Here is a 15,838-nt window from a genome sequence, read left to right as displayed (position 1 = left end):
TCCTGCTGATTTACGTGGATGGGGGTTTGATCGCTTTCTGTTGTCAGCATTTGTTTTCTTTTCCACTTGAGGCATATCTTATGTGTAGAGTAATAAATAACATAATTCCAGCTCTTATGGCTTCAGATGGCACAGTGCCCTCTGCTCGAACTCTTTGGAGAGGGAAATACTCCAGCTTACCGTCAGAGTTTCATTTGCAAGCTTTACTTTACCTTAGCCTTATTTTAAAAATTTCAAAGCTTTGCCTCCACAAATCAGGTTAAACTGTACATTACAAGGGAACTGCTTGACCTTGAAGCAATCCTTTTTGAGGCAGAGGTGACGAAGGGGTTGGCAGGCGGGATTTATTGCGCTCTGAGGAATGCAGAGGGAGCACATGAACATAAATATACAGAGAAACAGGAGCGGGAATCGCAGATGGATCTGGCAGATAAGACTTGGGCCTGTATCTGTAAGTAGGTCAAAAGTGTGATGGTATCATCTCCAATGGAAATACAATTCAAAATCTTGTTTGGATGGTATATGATGCCAGACAAGCTTCATTGGACAGATAAAACATTATTGCCATTATTCTGGTAAGACTGCAGAGTAAGTAGGATACTCAACATATATTATAGGCTTGAGAGGTATGGGGCAAAATGTGTAAGGTATCTGGAAATATTGCACAGAAAACACTCTTACTCAACAGTGCCAAAGCTGTGGGGGGCTGTGGGATAAAGGACTTGAAGGGCTTCTCGCCGAGGCTGGTGGCAGCAAAAGGAGGCTGGTGGCAGGGTTAAGTGCCCACTTAAGAATATGTGGATGTGACACATCTGGGCTGACTACCCTGGTCCTCATTCCTCAACACACGAGGAAGAAACGAGAATCAGAAAAGGTTGGATGTTGTTAGCTGGTACTCTACCCCCAAGGAAATGAAGTATGGGTCACAGTGGCCTACATTTGTCAAAAAAGGTGAGTCTCCTTCTAAAGGCTGTGTGGGAGATGTGTTTGCATGCACGTTTAGGAAAATAACCTGTGTCTGCTGGATATGATTTTCCAGTGCATTCCCTGGACTGATTATCTGGGATTATTGTGATCAGCTCTTTCAGTGCTCTAGCGCTTTTCTTGCTAAGATGAATGCAGTGAAAGTCAGAATGCTTTACTTTTATTTTTTCCAGTAAGCCCTTGCTTTTTAATAAGTTCTTGCCAGGTAGAAGCCCCAAACAAGCCTTCCCCACTTCCATCCTGATTCTACTCCCATGTGCTGGCATCCCACCTCTGCCTTCTGCAACTCTCTGATCCTCTTTGGTCTACAGCTCTGTCATCCTTCTTTCAAGGTCTTCAGGGCTTCAGCTGGCCCAGAGAGAAAGGGGAACAAAAAAGCATGCTGAATACGCTGAAAGAGAGGACTAGAGGAGAGAAATGAAAGGAGATGAGTAGGCGTGGGAAAAAGAGACAGAACAAGCACAGCTGAAGAGTCAGAACAGACTACATATTTATTTTCTTTAAAAAGGTAAGTGGTTATGTTTTGAAAAGCTCCTGCTGTTGTTCTTTCCAGCAGTAAAGCCTTTTATTTGAGCTTTTTTTCATTCTCCTGGCTCTTTTTTCCTTTCTCTCACTCTCTGTATTAAAGGTTTAGGATGTGACCTTTCAGAACATGGTTGTTGCATTTTTGGGCCCTTGGATGATAGTGACTTATTATGTACATATTTGCATAATGAGTTAATTAGGCATAATACGTGGTTAAAATTAACTACACTGCACTCTTTTTATAGGAAGTCAGCACAGTTTTCTGCCAAAGTGTCTCCTTAGACACCCTCTTGGGGGCCTGTTAGGATTCCCTGCCCACTTTCAGGTGTCACTAACTTCTGGTGATTAATTTGTGTGCTCTGATACATTACATATGCAGTTTATACATATAAACCCCCCTTACTCCGTAATTCTAGGATTATGTAACAATCTCATTATATATTTTTTAAAAAGGAGGGAAAGAGAAATTCAAGCCCCCATGATTATAACGAAGAATTTGATAATGTCATCAAAATCCATCCAACATGTACAGAAATAAAAAAAAGAAAGAAAAAGAAACAGAAAATCCACCTTTGTTATTAACGGTGGACTGCACATAATGTTTTCTGTTCAACTCCTGTGACGGCCATGTTTCCTGTCCTTCCCATTTGGAGATGCAATGCCACTGTGAATGACATTCAAACTCATGAAGTTGTTTCTTACATCTATGTCCAATCTGCGATGTCTACCAACCTGTTTAACATCTATCACTGTTGACCTGTGGTTCTCAAGGTGCTCCATGTCACCCCTTTTAGCTCTCCCCAAGCATCGTTAGGTTGATTTCTGATACTGTGTTCATCAGATAAGACAGGATGCAACAGATATTGCCTAATTTTTAGTATTATTTCTGTCCTTTGAAGTTGGCCTTGCTTTCAGCAGAAGGCTGGAGGCCCATTCACACCTCAATTATTCTATAAATCTCTGGTTATTTGTCCTGTGACATGACAGTGAGTATTGATGCTCCAGCCATTTCAGCAATGGTTGATAGGAGGTAGGCAGCAAACCTAGCTTCTCTGAACCAGAGCTAAAGCTCCTGTATCACAGTTTCTTGTTCCTCTTAAGAATGATGGTCTTTTTTTACCTTGGAGGACAATCCAGAACTGCAGATTTTTCTGCCTTTTCAGATGTGCAGGCTTACTCCATGTTTCTGATAATATATGCAGACATATTCCAACATCTCCCTCTTGGCATTGTATTTCCAGTGGTCGGTGTGCCATGACTTCACATTACATTCACCTGCTATTATATTGCTTGCTCCAGGTGATGTAAAAGGAGAGCTTGAGTAAGATGAAATGACTTTAGCTGTGTGCCCCTTCCTCTTCCTGATCATACACCTTGCTAATTTCCTGCCACCCCTTTCTCCTGCAGGCATGTAAAGCTCCTCTTGAAAGCACTGGCCACTGCCCAAGACAGCATGCCAGACTAGATGGAGCGACAGCCTAATACATTTAAACAAGATCTAGCTAAGAAATGAATCCAAAGTAGAATTTAGAAAACAGCCCTAAAGGCATGCTTGCTATATTTTCTCTATTAAAATCCAGAAAAGGAAATCCTGCTTTCAGTTAATTCTCAGTGTTCAATGTTTTGCATAGCAGGAGAAATAAATGACTAGTAACCAGTGCCGGTATATGCCACAGAGGAACACAAACACAATCCTGTATGTTTATTTATACAGCAATTGCTTTCCACAGGCCACTCTCTGGCCCCACAACCAAAGGTAGACGAATCACGTTCTTTCAACACAGTGATATAATTGAAAGAATATAAATTGGAATACAGTTTTTCTTTAAGCAATATATTCCTATGGTTATTAGCCCCAACTCTGGAACATATGTACGTCTTCTGAACGAAATCACGTAGACAAAAGCACTGATGATTGAACAATATTCTGTAGTTGCATAAAAATGAAGCACTTTCCATTCACTTTTGTGTAAGTTACATTATGCTAACTTTGCATCACAAGCTCTTTATAGACAGATTAAAAGGTATGGTCACTGGGCTGTAGAGTTACTTGTTTAGGCAGCCATAGAAAAAGTTCATGAGTGGGACAGAAAGTGATGAAATATCAAATCATTCTGCAATGGCCATGAGTAAAATGAATGATTTTTATATGCCTGCTATGTTTAACACAGTGTCCAAGATCTACTGATTTTTCTCAACAAATTCTGACTGCTGGATTTGGGGATTAGGACGTTCTTTCCGAAGAATGGCATGGCTACTGGGTGAAGCAAAGACTTTCCACTTTTCTACATGGGAAAAAGTCCAAAGATGAAAAGGAGGTGTAAGAGGTGTATAAATTGGGTAATTCGAGCAGAGTACATTGGGGAAGAGTACTCCATGGAATTTCCATGGAAAGCAAATGCACTGTTGGCAGGATCAGCAAATGCTTGGAAAATTTCTGACATTAAAACGTATAGATGGATTGAGACAGACATCATTAGTGGAATTGTACCACTTCTGATCAAACTTCCGCTGCAAAAGATTTCCAACGACAGAATGGAATTTTTTTGCCTCTTTTTCACAGGAGAGTGATAGAAATAATTCCTTCTGCCCTCTTCAGCACATGTGCTGTTAGGGCTCTCATCTGGTACAGGTTCCTACTCTGTCTAATTCCCACCTCAGTTGTGAACTTTGGTCGTTGGTTTCATACATGATTAAAAGTAGGTCTTCTGCCAGGGCAGTTCCATGTTCCACTTCAAAAAGCATGGAAGAAAGAAGGACTATAGATCAGCGCTTATGCAGTTAGTGATAAATTTGAGTCCTCATTCTCCTGTTTCCTAGCTACTATTATTATTATAGAAACCTAGGAGATTTCTGGTTTATCTCAGATATTTTCACTGGGCAGGAAAAGGGTTTTTTTGTCCATTTACACTTGAAGAAGTTCCAAAGACATACTGATTGAACAGGATGTCCCAGTGTCCTTTCCTCAGCTCTCTGTATAAAAGGCATAATAACTCAAGAAAACCTCTCTGTCCCCCTAGATAAAAGAAGGGAAAGAGAATAATTTGATAACGTGGGTTTGGGTACACACATGCCTCCCTATAGCTATTTGAAACTGTTCAGAAAATTATGTGCTTGAGAGAGACGGCGGTGTAGTGTAGTCAACCGTATCACAGGGAGACAACAGAGAAGAGACATTTATGAAGGAAAAAACTACAAGTAAGAAAAGCAGCTTTGCAGAAATCAACATGGAAACAGAACCTGCTATAATCGTCCTGAAAGGGACAGATGTTGGCGTTACACCCTCAGCTCGTCTGGCCTATTATGTCTCTGAATGCTGAAGCTCACAATGCTTTTTTTCCTCCAATTTCAGAAGTGTCAGACAGGAGACACGGTGCCAGTGAAAAACCTTATACCGATCTCTTGTTAGCTAACTGCGGTGTTTTGTTCCACAGTTACATGTCTGCACAAGCCGTCATTGTGTCAGTCATAATTACCACCTGTTCAGTGGCTCCCTTCAGGTTTCATCACCTTTGCAGTATTAAGCAGCCAGCTGCAGGAAGCAGAGTCGGCTGCCCTGGAGCAGCAACCGTCAGCCTCTGGATTTCAGGGTATAATTGCTGCCTGAGCACAAACATCTCCCTCCTCCCTGCATAAAACACCCAATCCCCTCCTTTCTTTGGCAGAGCTCAGAGCCCCATCAAATGCACTTTTTGCCCAGGACAGGAAGATAGACCTATAGATAGTTCTGCAGGGGCAACTCAGCGTGGACTGGAGGGGGGACTGTGCAGCTGTGGGGCTGTGCTGTCGTGTGCCACCATGAGAAAATGTGGCCCAGTACTCCTTATTGGAAAGGGGCTCCAGCTTTCCTGTAGATACCTTTTTATCTCTACTGTGAAAGATATGAGCTACCTCTGTCATGGAAATCTAACGATAACATCCTAGATGTCCCCCAGATGTGGGGACTTCTCCTGAGTAAAAATTTGGAGTATCCCCATCTAAACTTGACTCCCTCTTCAAGAGCTATGCTCTGGTGGAAGGGTGGGTAGATGAGTCCTGGGCTGGGCCCGCCAGGAAGAAAGAAATGGAAACACAAAACTGGGAGGCAGTTGCAGAGCATTCCTGTCAGGCTGGTGCATGGTTTCAAATGCCAATTGCCTTTCCTCTCTTCCCATCCTGTTTACCGTGTTTTATAAATTCAGCTTTGGCTGCATGACCCAAATCAGCAGGCCTGCCAACAATCATGTTGCATTTTGTTAACTGCTTATGACTTCTGGACAGTGTGCTGCTGTGATTGTCACACTCTTTCACTTAAACATATGGCACGTGGAGACACAAATTGCTCCAGCATGCAGCTTTCCATGATAGATTTTTACATAACAATTGCAGATGCTATTTGAGGCTGCTGAGACTGGTGTGGTCCAATCCTGGAAGCAGTGAAAATCCTCTACTCTGAGAAGTACCTGGCATGCTGGGTTTCTTAATCTCGATTAGGAAAGGCAAAGACGCTGTCAGACTTTTCCTCATTCCAATAAAAATGCTACCAAGCTGGACTAAGTATGTGTATCATGTTGGAGAGGCAAGAATGGCAATAAAAGCTTAAATTAGTAGGAGTAAGAAGTGTTGAGAGGCTAACTGAGGAGAAAAGGAGCTATTTCATGTGTATCAGGAACAAGGAGGAATTTAGAAATTCAGCAGTTCTGACTGATTAAGGTCCCCACATTGGGATGTTTGTAGCATATTTGTCAATACAGCATATTTGGGTGGGAAATTTTCTGGGGTCCTCCTTGCATGTGAGACTTTCTGAGCTAACTTCAAGACCAAGTTACTACAAGAAAATGTAAAACTGTTGAATATTAAAACTAATATTGAAATGATCAAACAGCATAAAAGACTCAAATACCTGCCAATGTTCCTTCAAAGATGCACAACTCATTTATGTGTTGAGGGACAGGCATCAAGAGTATTCTCCATTTCCTCTCTTCCTATAAGTTAATTCTTCTTTAATTTTGAGTCTGAATCAAAGAAAAAGATTTTGAGGGATTTTACATAAGTTTATTGCCACAAAACTCTGAATTGACATTCAAGAGTGACATGGCCTGCCAAGAAGGAATGGGATCATGGCCCCATTCTTTTGATGTTGCAGAACATAGCACAAATTTGAAGGAGGGAAAACCTGGAGGAGAAACAGATTCCAATTTTGTGGAGACATATTGCACTCTTCAAACTCACATATTTTCCACTAGACTTGCTGGATTTGAAAAGACGTGGGAAATACAGTAATAAAAATATCCAACTTCATCAGACTCTTTAAAGAAGAAGAGTTGATCATGAATCTTTACGTAGAAAATCTGAGCAGCTGTTACACTTCACCAACTGCTGCTTTCACTTGTAATAGTGTTTTATATTGCTAAACCGCATTGTAGTGCACTGACGTGAGTAACATTAGTTTTGGATCCACTGGATGCTAGGTTGTGGGAAATCTCAAACTTTTTGGCATTTTAAGCTTCTGAAGTGCTGTGATCCACCAGGATGTGTTGTCATCCAGAAAGGGGTATGTATGTAAATGGTCACAAATGACACCACTTTTCTTCATTTTCCTTGGGCTCTTGACCTCCCTTCAGTCCTGAAACTCTCTCCTTTCCTCAATTTCCTTGCTTACTACTGTATGTTTCTCTTAATTTCTTTTAAAAGTCCTTTAAAACAAGCATAGTTTCATTTCCTAATGTGACTGCAAAGAACTGCTCCTGGCTAAATTTACCTCTTCACAGCTGGCTGGTCTCCTGTCATCCATCCCATGCAGGTACAGTGTTATCCTGTTGTCCCACTTTGCTCCCAACTTTGTAACAAGCTATGAGCTTGTTCATGAGTGTTATTTCTCTTGTGAAGTTAGTGGACCAGAGTAGGAATTGACTCAGTACATTGATAGAAGTGGAATGGACTGGAAAAGAAGAAATTAGTGATTAACAATTGCTAAGGTGCCCAACTGATCTGAGTACATTTCATTGTTGAAGACCCTTGAGCTAAGTATGGACCAGAATCCCAATTGTGAATAATCTGAAAATGTAGGAAAGCTCAAATCTAAATCAAGACTTTGATATCTGCTCTTTTTTTTGGGGATATATCAAATCCACGCAAAGAAACAACAGCTACACATAGAACATCTGTAGCTTCCATCATGGGACAGTAGGAGACTGTAACTGAATATTTCCAAGGATCCTCTTACCTGGTAGTTAACCTGGAGTAGGTGGGATACATACAAAATGTTATTCTAAGCGTTTTTTACCTGCTCTTACCAAGAGCACTGTCTGGCTCTGGATGAACAGAAACTGTTTGGAAACAGCTGGTTGTTGGTGGGCCAAACCAAACCTGCACATTGTGGGCTTGACTGTGTGACGTGACTGTGTTTTCACTGAAAGCTCACCGGGATGCTGTGTCAGACAAATGTGCTCCTGGAGTACAGGTGGCAGGAAAGGCTTGGCCATATGGAGAAGTATTGGCTGTTTCTGTCACTGCCAAAAGCTGTACTAGATGGCCCACAAAACAGAAAGAGGATTTGCTGCAGTCTGAGGGGCTTGTTAACTCTGTTGGACATAACATAATGAAAGCAATAATGTTTCCCTCCATTAGAAAGAGTAGAAACAGGGTGGTATTAGGAAAATAGCGGTCAGTACTAAGTGAATGATGCAGTTACATAAGGAAGGAGCTACAGGAATAGCTTGTCAGTATTGCGGCCAAGATAACGTAAGCACTTACCACTGAACCTCTGTCCCCTCTATCTTCTCTGAGCATATCATCAGCAAGATCATGCCTATTGTCACTCTTACCATGAGTTATGTGATTCTCGCACTTCTGAACTGGGCTCTGGCCTGTGATGCCCTCTGTGTCACTCACGGTTATGCAGTAACTGAGTGAATTCGTATCTGCAGGCACAGCAATGAAGACAGTGACCTGCCAGATTTTCAATTCTACCCCCAATCAAAGAGGGATTTATTTCCCGATAGCAGTGCAAAATTTAAAGAAAATGGAGCTTAAGGCTTCAGATAGTTGCTGGACATCATCCTAACTCTAAATTTAGCCGCACCCCAAAGATGGCCCAGATAGGCAGACTGCCCCAGACATTGCCCACAGAGTACCACTGCACAGCAGTTAACTTTCATCAGAGGGAGAAAGTCAATTTTTAAACTTTCAGAATACGTGATAGGACTTTTCTGCTCAGCCAAAGCTGTCCAGGAAGCTGAAGGGAAGGTGGGATGATGCTCCCAGAGCCTGTGACTTTGCCATTTCCTTTTGCCCACCCCAGTGCCCAGCTTGCCAGGAGCAGGCGAGAACACCTCGCAGCCTCTCCATGTAGGTGTGATGAGTTTTCAAATTACCAGCTCACTGCTGTTTAGGCCCCAGACTGTATGTGCTGGCTTAGCCCGAGTGAGCTGCAGTTCTTCCAAAGATATGTGTTCACTGATGATGTGACTAAACTGCTGGTCAACAGTTTGGGCACAGGTACAAATGCTGTGAGCTTTGGTACCAGTTACAGCTGTGGCATCTCAAGAGGTCATCTAGACTGGGCCTACCACACCTAAATTACCCTTGAAAAACCTTTGTGAAGTCTGTTCTTAAGAACCACCAAAAGTAAAGATCTCATATCCCCTTCAGAAACTGATTTCTTTGCTAACCTCTCTCTACTGGATCCCTAAGGTATTTTCAAATGCTTAATCTAAATCCTTAAGCCAATAATAGCCACATGGAGAGAATCCAAACCCTGACAATGGGTGTTAATACCAGTTCAGAAACCTTAAGCTGTGGATTGTCTGAATACAACTGTTTGATGGTCATGCTAGACTGGGCTGGTACCAGCAGAGTGCAAGCAGCAACCTGCAGGCAAAATTACACCATGGCTTTCCAGGGGAATTACAGCTTCCCATCACTCCTAGAAGCTCCATCACTGCCTAGAAGCTTCTTGGGTAAAAGCATGGAGAGAAAAAAGTGATATCCTCACAGCAGTCCACACAGGAAGTTTTGGGTTGTGTTGCAATGAGAAAGGGATGTCTTGGGCATCCTCTGAGCCCTGCGCCAAACAGCAGAGGGGAAAGACCTTGTTTGCCAGGAAGGCTAGCTGCTCTGAGGGGGAGACTTGTGCTGAGGTGGGAATATTGCTTCTGGTGATTGAGTTAGTTCACCTAGAGCTTCCTAGCACGTCTCCACAAGGCACTGTGTAGGACCATGTAGATGAAGGTGTTTAGCAATGTCAGTGTTTTCTGAATCAGCAACCAACCCCGTGGTTTAATCCAAGGAACCTAATTTTCTTGCTAGACATAAACACAGCCCAAATCTGGTTAGAATTAACTAGGTGAAGTTTGAGCTCTTTTCTTCACCTCTATGGCATTTTCCTGTATTTCCTATAGAGTGCCTCAAGTGTGGTTCCTCTCCCAAGCATTTCTGGGCTGGCAGTCATGCAAGAGACTTTCATGTGCTTTGCAAAGCTTCCCTCTTCCAGCTAGTTGGGAATATGAGGAAAACAGACTGTCTCAAAATAGACTTCTGCTTTCCATTCTGACCAAAACCACTATGTGTTGGGAAGATGGCATTTCCCCTGTTCACCTTAAGAACGGCTTTTTGAGAGCTCTGCTTCCTCAGTGATTTGGATTCAGCTTGGCTGAAGCAGAGCACAGGGACAATATTTAATACTTCCTTGCTATTTTCTCTAGCTTTGATTCACTGCAGTGTAATTTTGGAAGCTTAATCTAGTTTCATCAGCCATGACTGGAACTAGAAAACAGGGCAAGTTATCAGAAGATACAGCAGGGAGATAACTAAAGGAAGTTTCATTTGGCACAAATTATCAGGAAATCCTCCCAAAATCAAGCCGTCAAGGAAATGATGGAAGTACACGATTTCACTAAAAATGAACACACATATATACCAAAACACACACGAACAAATACATAGCCCCTTTCCATCCCCTGAAAGTCAGTTTGCTATTTTTCTAGGGTTTCTACAAACATTTAATGCATCCTGGCTCCAGTCCAATCCTCTGCAACTGCTGGCAGCCATTTTAAATCATCCCTGTCATAAGTTTGATGGTAGCAGTTGTTTGTGATTTTATTTTTATTACGCCCTGATCCAAACCCGGCACTCTGGAGCAGTTCAGGGTCTGCACCCAGATCTGAGCAGCTGGCACATCTGCCCCGAACACGTCTTTATTTTATTTATTGCCTGTGCCGCGGGAGTCCCCAGCAGCCGCCCCCCGAGGAGGGCTCTGCTCCCGGGGAGCAGTTTGTGCTGCCAGCAGCTCACACAGTGAAAGAAAAGGCAACCCACGCCTGGGGACCAACAGGAGCCCTACTAAGAGAAGATGGGGTGTGAGGTGGCAATTATCAGGAACACATTTGTGACATGATTGCCCGCGGGCATTGAAACTGCCTAATGTTTTTCCAGCCCTCTGAGGGCTCGGTGCCCCCAGCCCTTCCCACAGAAGCCAAGGTCACCTTGGAAGAGGTGCACTGTGGGGATTGCGCCCAACGGGCTCTAACTCCATCTCCAGTTTGTCCGTGGTTTAATAGGGTACCATTTTTGGCACACCTCAGTGCATCTAATTGTTGTCACTATTAGAGCACAAGGACAAATTGCTGACAAAGAGGGCTGCGTAAAGATGCACTTGGGTGCAATAGCTGTGGCAATATTTCAAACAGCTTCCTATTGTGCATCTTCAAGAGAGATTCAAGCACTTGTGCTTTATAATTGTGCGACCATATCACTGAATATGGATAGAGCTTACAAGTGCTGCGTAACGTGTTGACAACTCTGCACACATAAATATGTATTGTTTTTCAGGCACCACCTGGGCAAAGAGAAAAGTGGAGTTTTTATTTTAATTTCTTTTCCAATGTCTGAGCAAACTGTTACAAGATTTATAAAGAAAAGTGGGAGTCCTAATGACTTAACCAGCAATTCAAGACAAAGCACCTCAGATCTCTAAGTTCAGCTCCCTAAAACATTCCTATCTGCTGCTCAGATCCCACCAATTATTCCTTTTTTTACAGCTATTAGCTCTTGAACTCCCTGGTTTGTTCTCTACTTCTTTTGGGTGACTTTTCGAAATTCAGATCATTCCAAAGTAAAAGCTTTAACCGTCCTTCAAGCCAAGATTCCTCTTTCTTTTTGACATCAAGACTTCTCTCTTTGATAACTTCAAATGCTTCTCCCTCTCTGCAGTGAGTACTTAATTCTCACCAATGGTTTTGCTTTTCTATCAAACGTAGCAGTAGCACCCTGAATGTTGTTTATCTGCTTTGGCCATTGGTTGCTTCCTTTGCCTTTTTTTTTTCTTAACTTTTCAACTAAATTGATATAAACAACACCACTATTTGTTCAACATTGTTGTGGGGGCTTTTGTTTTTCCTAATTATGTAAAAATACACTTGTTTTTTAAACTCAATTAAAGCTTCCTTTATGTGTTAGCAGAGCTGCACAATGGAGGTTTTCATCCTGTGCACTGCTTTCTCTGACTGCGAAACAAATAAAAGCCAAGCTTTTGCATTTCATAACCTTGAAGTTCTCTGAGTAGTTTCACCTCCAGGGCTGGGTAACTGAATGTTTTCAAGCAGCTTAGAGAGAAAAATGGGGAGGGGGTGAGATGGAGGAGAAGGCAGCAGTAAATAAGGATATGATTTCAGATTTTCATGATTTAGACTGAATAGCAGCAGTAGCCAAAGTAGAGAGAAAGGGAGACTATATATATATGACAGAATAGTTTTATAATTTAAAATACATATTGTATTAGACTTTCAGCATAAAAGGGCTGATGCATGTCTCGTAACATCCCACATTTTGTTAGTGCTTTTCACCCCATACCAGTACAAGCGATACTTGAGTACTGACAAACCGAAGGGAACATGCATAGACCATGTTATATCCATTGCTGGGGCATGGCTGCAGACATGGTATAATGTGGTCGTAGTGCTCTGCTTTGCTACACAGCAATTTCAGGACAGACCTGCGAGAGAATTTTACTGGAAAAGCAGATGCATTAAAATGGCGGCAGTGACTCACGAGTGGTGGTGAGTTGTGCAGCGCTGCTAGGATCAGGGGGCAGGAAGAATGGGATCGCCCACATTAAATCATCCCTACCCCCTCTACACACCCGGGGCTTTTTTATTACCACAAGTGGCCAAAAAGCCCTTTGTTTTCCAAGCATTCTAACTACTGCATCCTCCAGCAGTACAGTGACTTTTCACGCTGCCCTGACTCACTTGCTCTGTCAGTACCAAGTCAAAAAGGTCTGTCACATCTAGAATTATCAGTATCGTTTTCTCTACTAGGCAAGTTTACCTTAAAGGCTGTTCCTGCAACAGTTGACCTTGTCTGACCTCGCTTAGCTTGTGTTAGTTACAGAATTGCAGAAAAGTGCACACAGAAGTCAATAGGAGACAGCTTTTCAGAAAAAAATTGGCAGCTTCTACACACCTTCTATACAAAAACTCCACCCAAGACATGCAGATAGCCCCTGATTTGGTATGAGACTTATTTGTGCATTTGTAGAAGAAAGGCTGTAGATTAGGAAAAAAAACGCAACAGACTTTATTATATAGTGAAGCCAGGATGTTCTTTAAATAGATCGTGTTAGGTGCTGCAGGGAATGGGGAGAATTTAGGTGTTTCTGGTGAGAGAACAGTGGTGAAATGCTCTTTCCATCGTTGGAATAAACTCGTAACATGCTCTGTGGTATTTACTGTCTGTGTTAAACAAAACCTCTTCTTGACACTCATCATTTGAAATAATTACTTCCAATTCCAAACCAAATTGTTAATGACCGTCTTCGTACATTGAAGCTGGTGGAGGGCAGGTGTATATTATTAATCTTGCTTCTACAAAAAGTGTTTTTTTTCCTCTTATATTATGTGCCTACAGGATAGTGCGGTTACAGATGTAATCTGCAAAATACCAATTTGTAAGCAGAAACTTCAAGCTGCGCAAGGGCACGGGGCTCTGTCTATGACTTTCAAACACAAGCCTACTCTTCAAAGAGCTTGAGAAGAAAGTGTGGACACTAGTAGGGCAAACTATTCATTATTCACTGCAATTGCAGATGTACACACTGGAAATCAATGGCCAGTGAAATGTACCCTGTGTAGTCCAGAGTTCTTTGCTTATTTATCTCTAGCGCATTTACACACATGAATAAGCACTATTACATTCTTTTACAGCTCCAGGACAAGAAGGCACTCTGAGGTTTATAAGATTTGGCTGATGTGCTGTGGCCAGTCTCCTGTTTCCTTCAGGAGTTCAGCACACCCGTACACCTACAGAAAAAAAGGAATAAATTTTATAGTTAGAACTTACATGCAAACACCTGGCTTCGCATTTAACTGACCTGGGAGATGATGTCTGCTCACAGATAGGATGAGTCAATCTACCTCACCAAAGATATCATAATTATTGCCCTTTTTGTGAGTCCCATAATCCGTGACTTCTCACAGCAGAGAGAATGAGGATTGGGGATCAGTCTTACTTTTTATTAATGACCCTGGCAAAAAAAGTAAAGGTGTGCTAACATGTTTTGTTGCTGGTATGAAGCTGAAGGGCATTGTGAAAACAGATAAGGTTTAGATGGTAGCATAGAAGCTGAAGGCTTTGGTGGTATGGCAGAAAGAAATGGGATGACATTTATAGTGTAAAAAGAAGGATCATTTACTTTAGAAGTAACAGAGGAAATCTGTTATATAGGAGTTTATTAGTTAGAAATGACAGAAGGGAAGAAAAACCTCTGTGCACTAGACAGTTTACTGTGAGTATGTGACGCTATATAGCTATGGAAAGGCAAATGTTGTATGGGATGTCTTCTACAAAGTATTTCTGATAAGGAAGTGCAAGGTATTGAGCACTATATCTGCTTTTCATGAATATGAATCTAAACCAGAGCCAGTAAATATCTCTTAGGATGATCAGGACTTGTAAATCCCAGTTTGTAAGAGAACCAAGTTGGTTATGTACTGGATTTGTGAAGTGCTTTACATAATGCCCCTGCCCATTACTTCAATAAATGGGCTCAGTGAGGAAAAACACCCTTTCGACACATTTTTTCTTTTAATGGCACTGACTTTGTGTTCAGAGATCCTGGCTAGGTTCTTAATTTGTTGATTAGCTGGGATGTCCGTTTACATGAGCTGATAGTATTTGCTTATACCAGCTGTGGCAAAACTGCTATTTCTGCAGAAGCTGCTGCACATGCTTCACAACACGGAATGGACTTTTTAGCCTGCTGCCCCATGCCCATACCACCCGTCTCCCACAGGCTGCTCTGGCTGGTCCCCGTTCTTCCCAGTGCAGTGGGGCTCTCACCACTGCCCTGGCCCCAGCTGAGCACAGCTCGGCAGGGAGGCTCTTGGCTCTGAGAAACTCAGGTTGCTCTGTCACAACCCTGCATCTCCAGGACCGACTCCCTAACATAGCTGGGGTGAGAGCAAGCCTTAGCAGCAAATGACGAATGCAGTGCTAATGACTTACTCTTCCTGTACTAAACCCAGAAAGTCTGCACCGAAGTCAATGTCCAGCACCTGTAGACTGAAGGAAGAAGAAGGAAAAGGGAAAGCACAATCATTAGCTACACATCTGTGAAATGCTGTGATACAGCAGCGACGACCTAAGAATTAAGGCAGGCTAAATAGCTACCTGTCCTTGAATAGTGGGTATTATACATGACTTATGTTAAGTGCAATGCACAGTGGTACCCCTGTGAAGGTAAGAGTAGGAAGGATGATTATTATCGTCAAACCATTTAGTCTGTATTCAGTGAACAATGATTATAAAGGCTGCCCATTCAGTAATGAGATTCAGACTCCCGTAGTTAATTGATGTATGGCAGGGAACATTGAAAGAGATCTTCTTCAGCTCAATCCCACTTTATACTATAGTTGTACTAAGTTAAATAAAGTTTTCTCTGAGCGTTCATATGCTGTAAAAAAATCAGGTTTTTTTGAATTTGCTTGTAAATTTTCAATGGGAAGAGAAACTGAACTTGATGAGTTTGTTCCAACCCCCCTGCCACTAGACCAGGTTGCACAAAGCCCTGTCCAGCCTGGTCTTGAACACTTCCAGGGATGGGGCCTCCACAACTTCTCTGGGAAACCTGTTCCAGTGCCTCACCACCCTCACAGTAAAAAATTCCTTCCTAATATCGAATCTAAATCTACCCTCTTTCATTTTAAAACTGTTACCCCGTGCCCTGTCATTACACTCCCTCATAAAAGGTTCCCCCCCATCTTTCCTGTAGGCCACCTTTAGGTACTGGAAGGCCGCTATAAGGTCTCTCCAGAGCCTTCTCTTTTTCAGGCTGAACAACCCCATAGCACAA

Source organism: Chroicocephalus ridibundus, chromosome 3 (assembly GCF_963924245.1).
Source record: "Chroicocephalus ridibundus chromosome 3, bChrRid1.1, whole genome shotgun sequence".
NCBI lineage: Eukaryota > Metazoa > Chordata > Aves > Charadriiformes > Laridae > Chroicocephalus > Chroicocephalus ridibundus.
The sequence above is the reverse complement of the archived record's forward strand: the minus strand, read 5'-3'. Positions refer to the sequence as shown.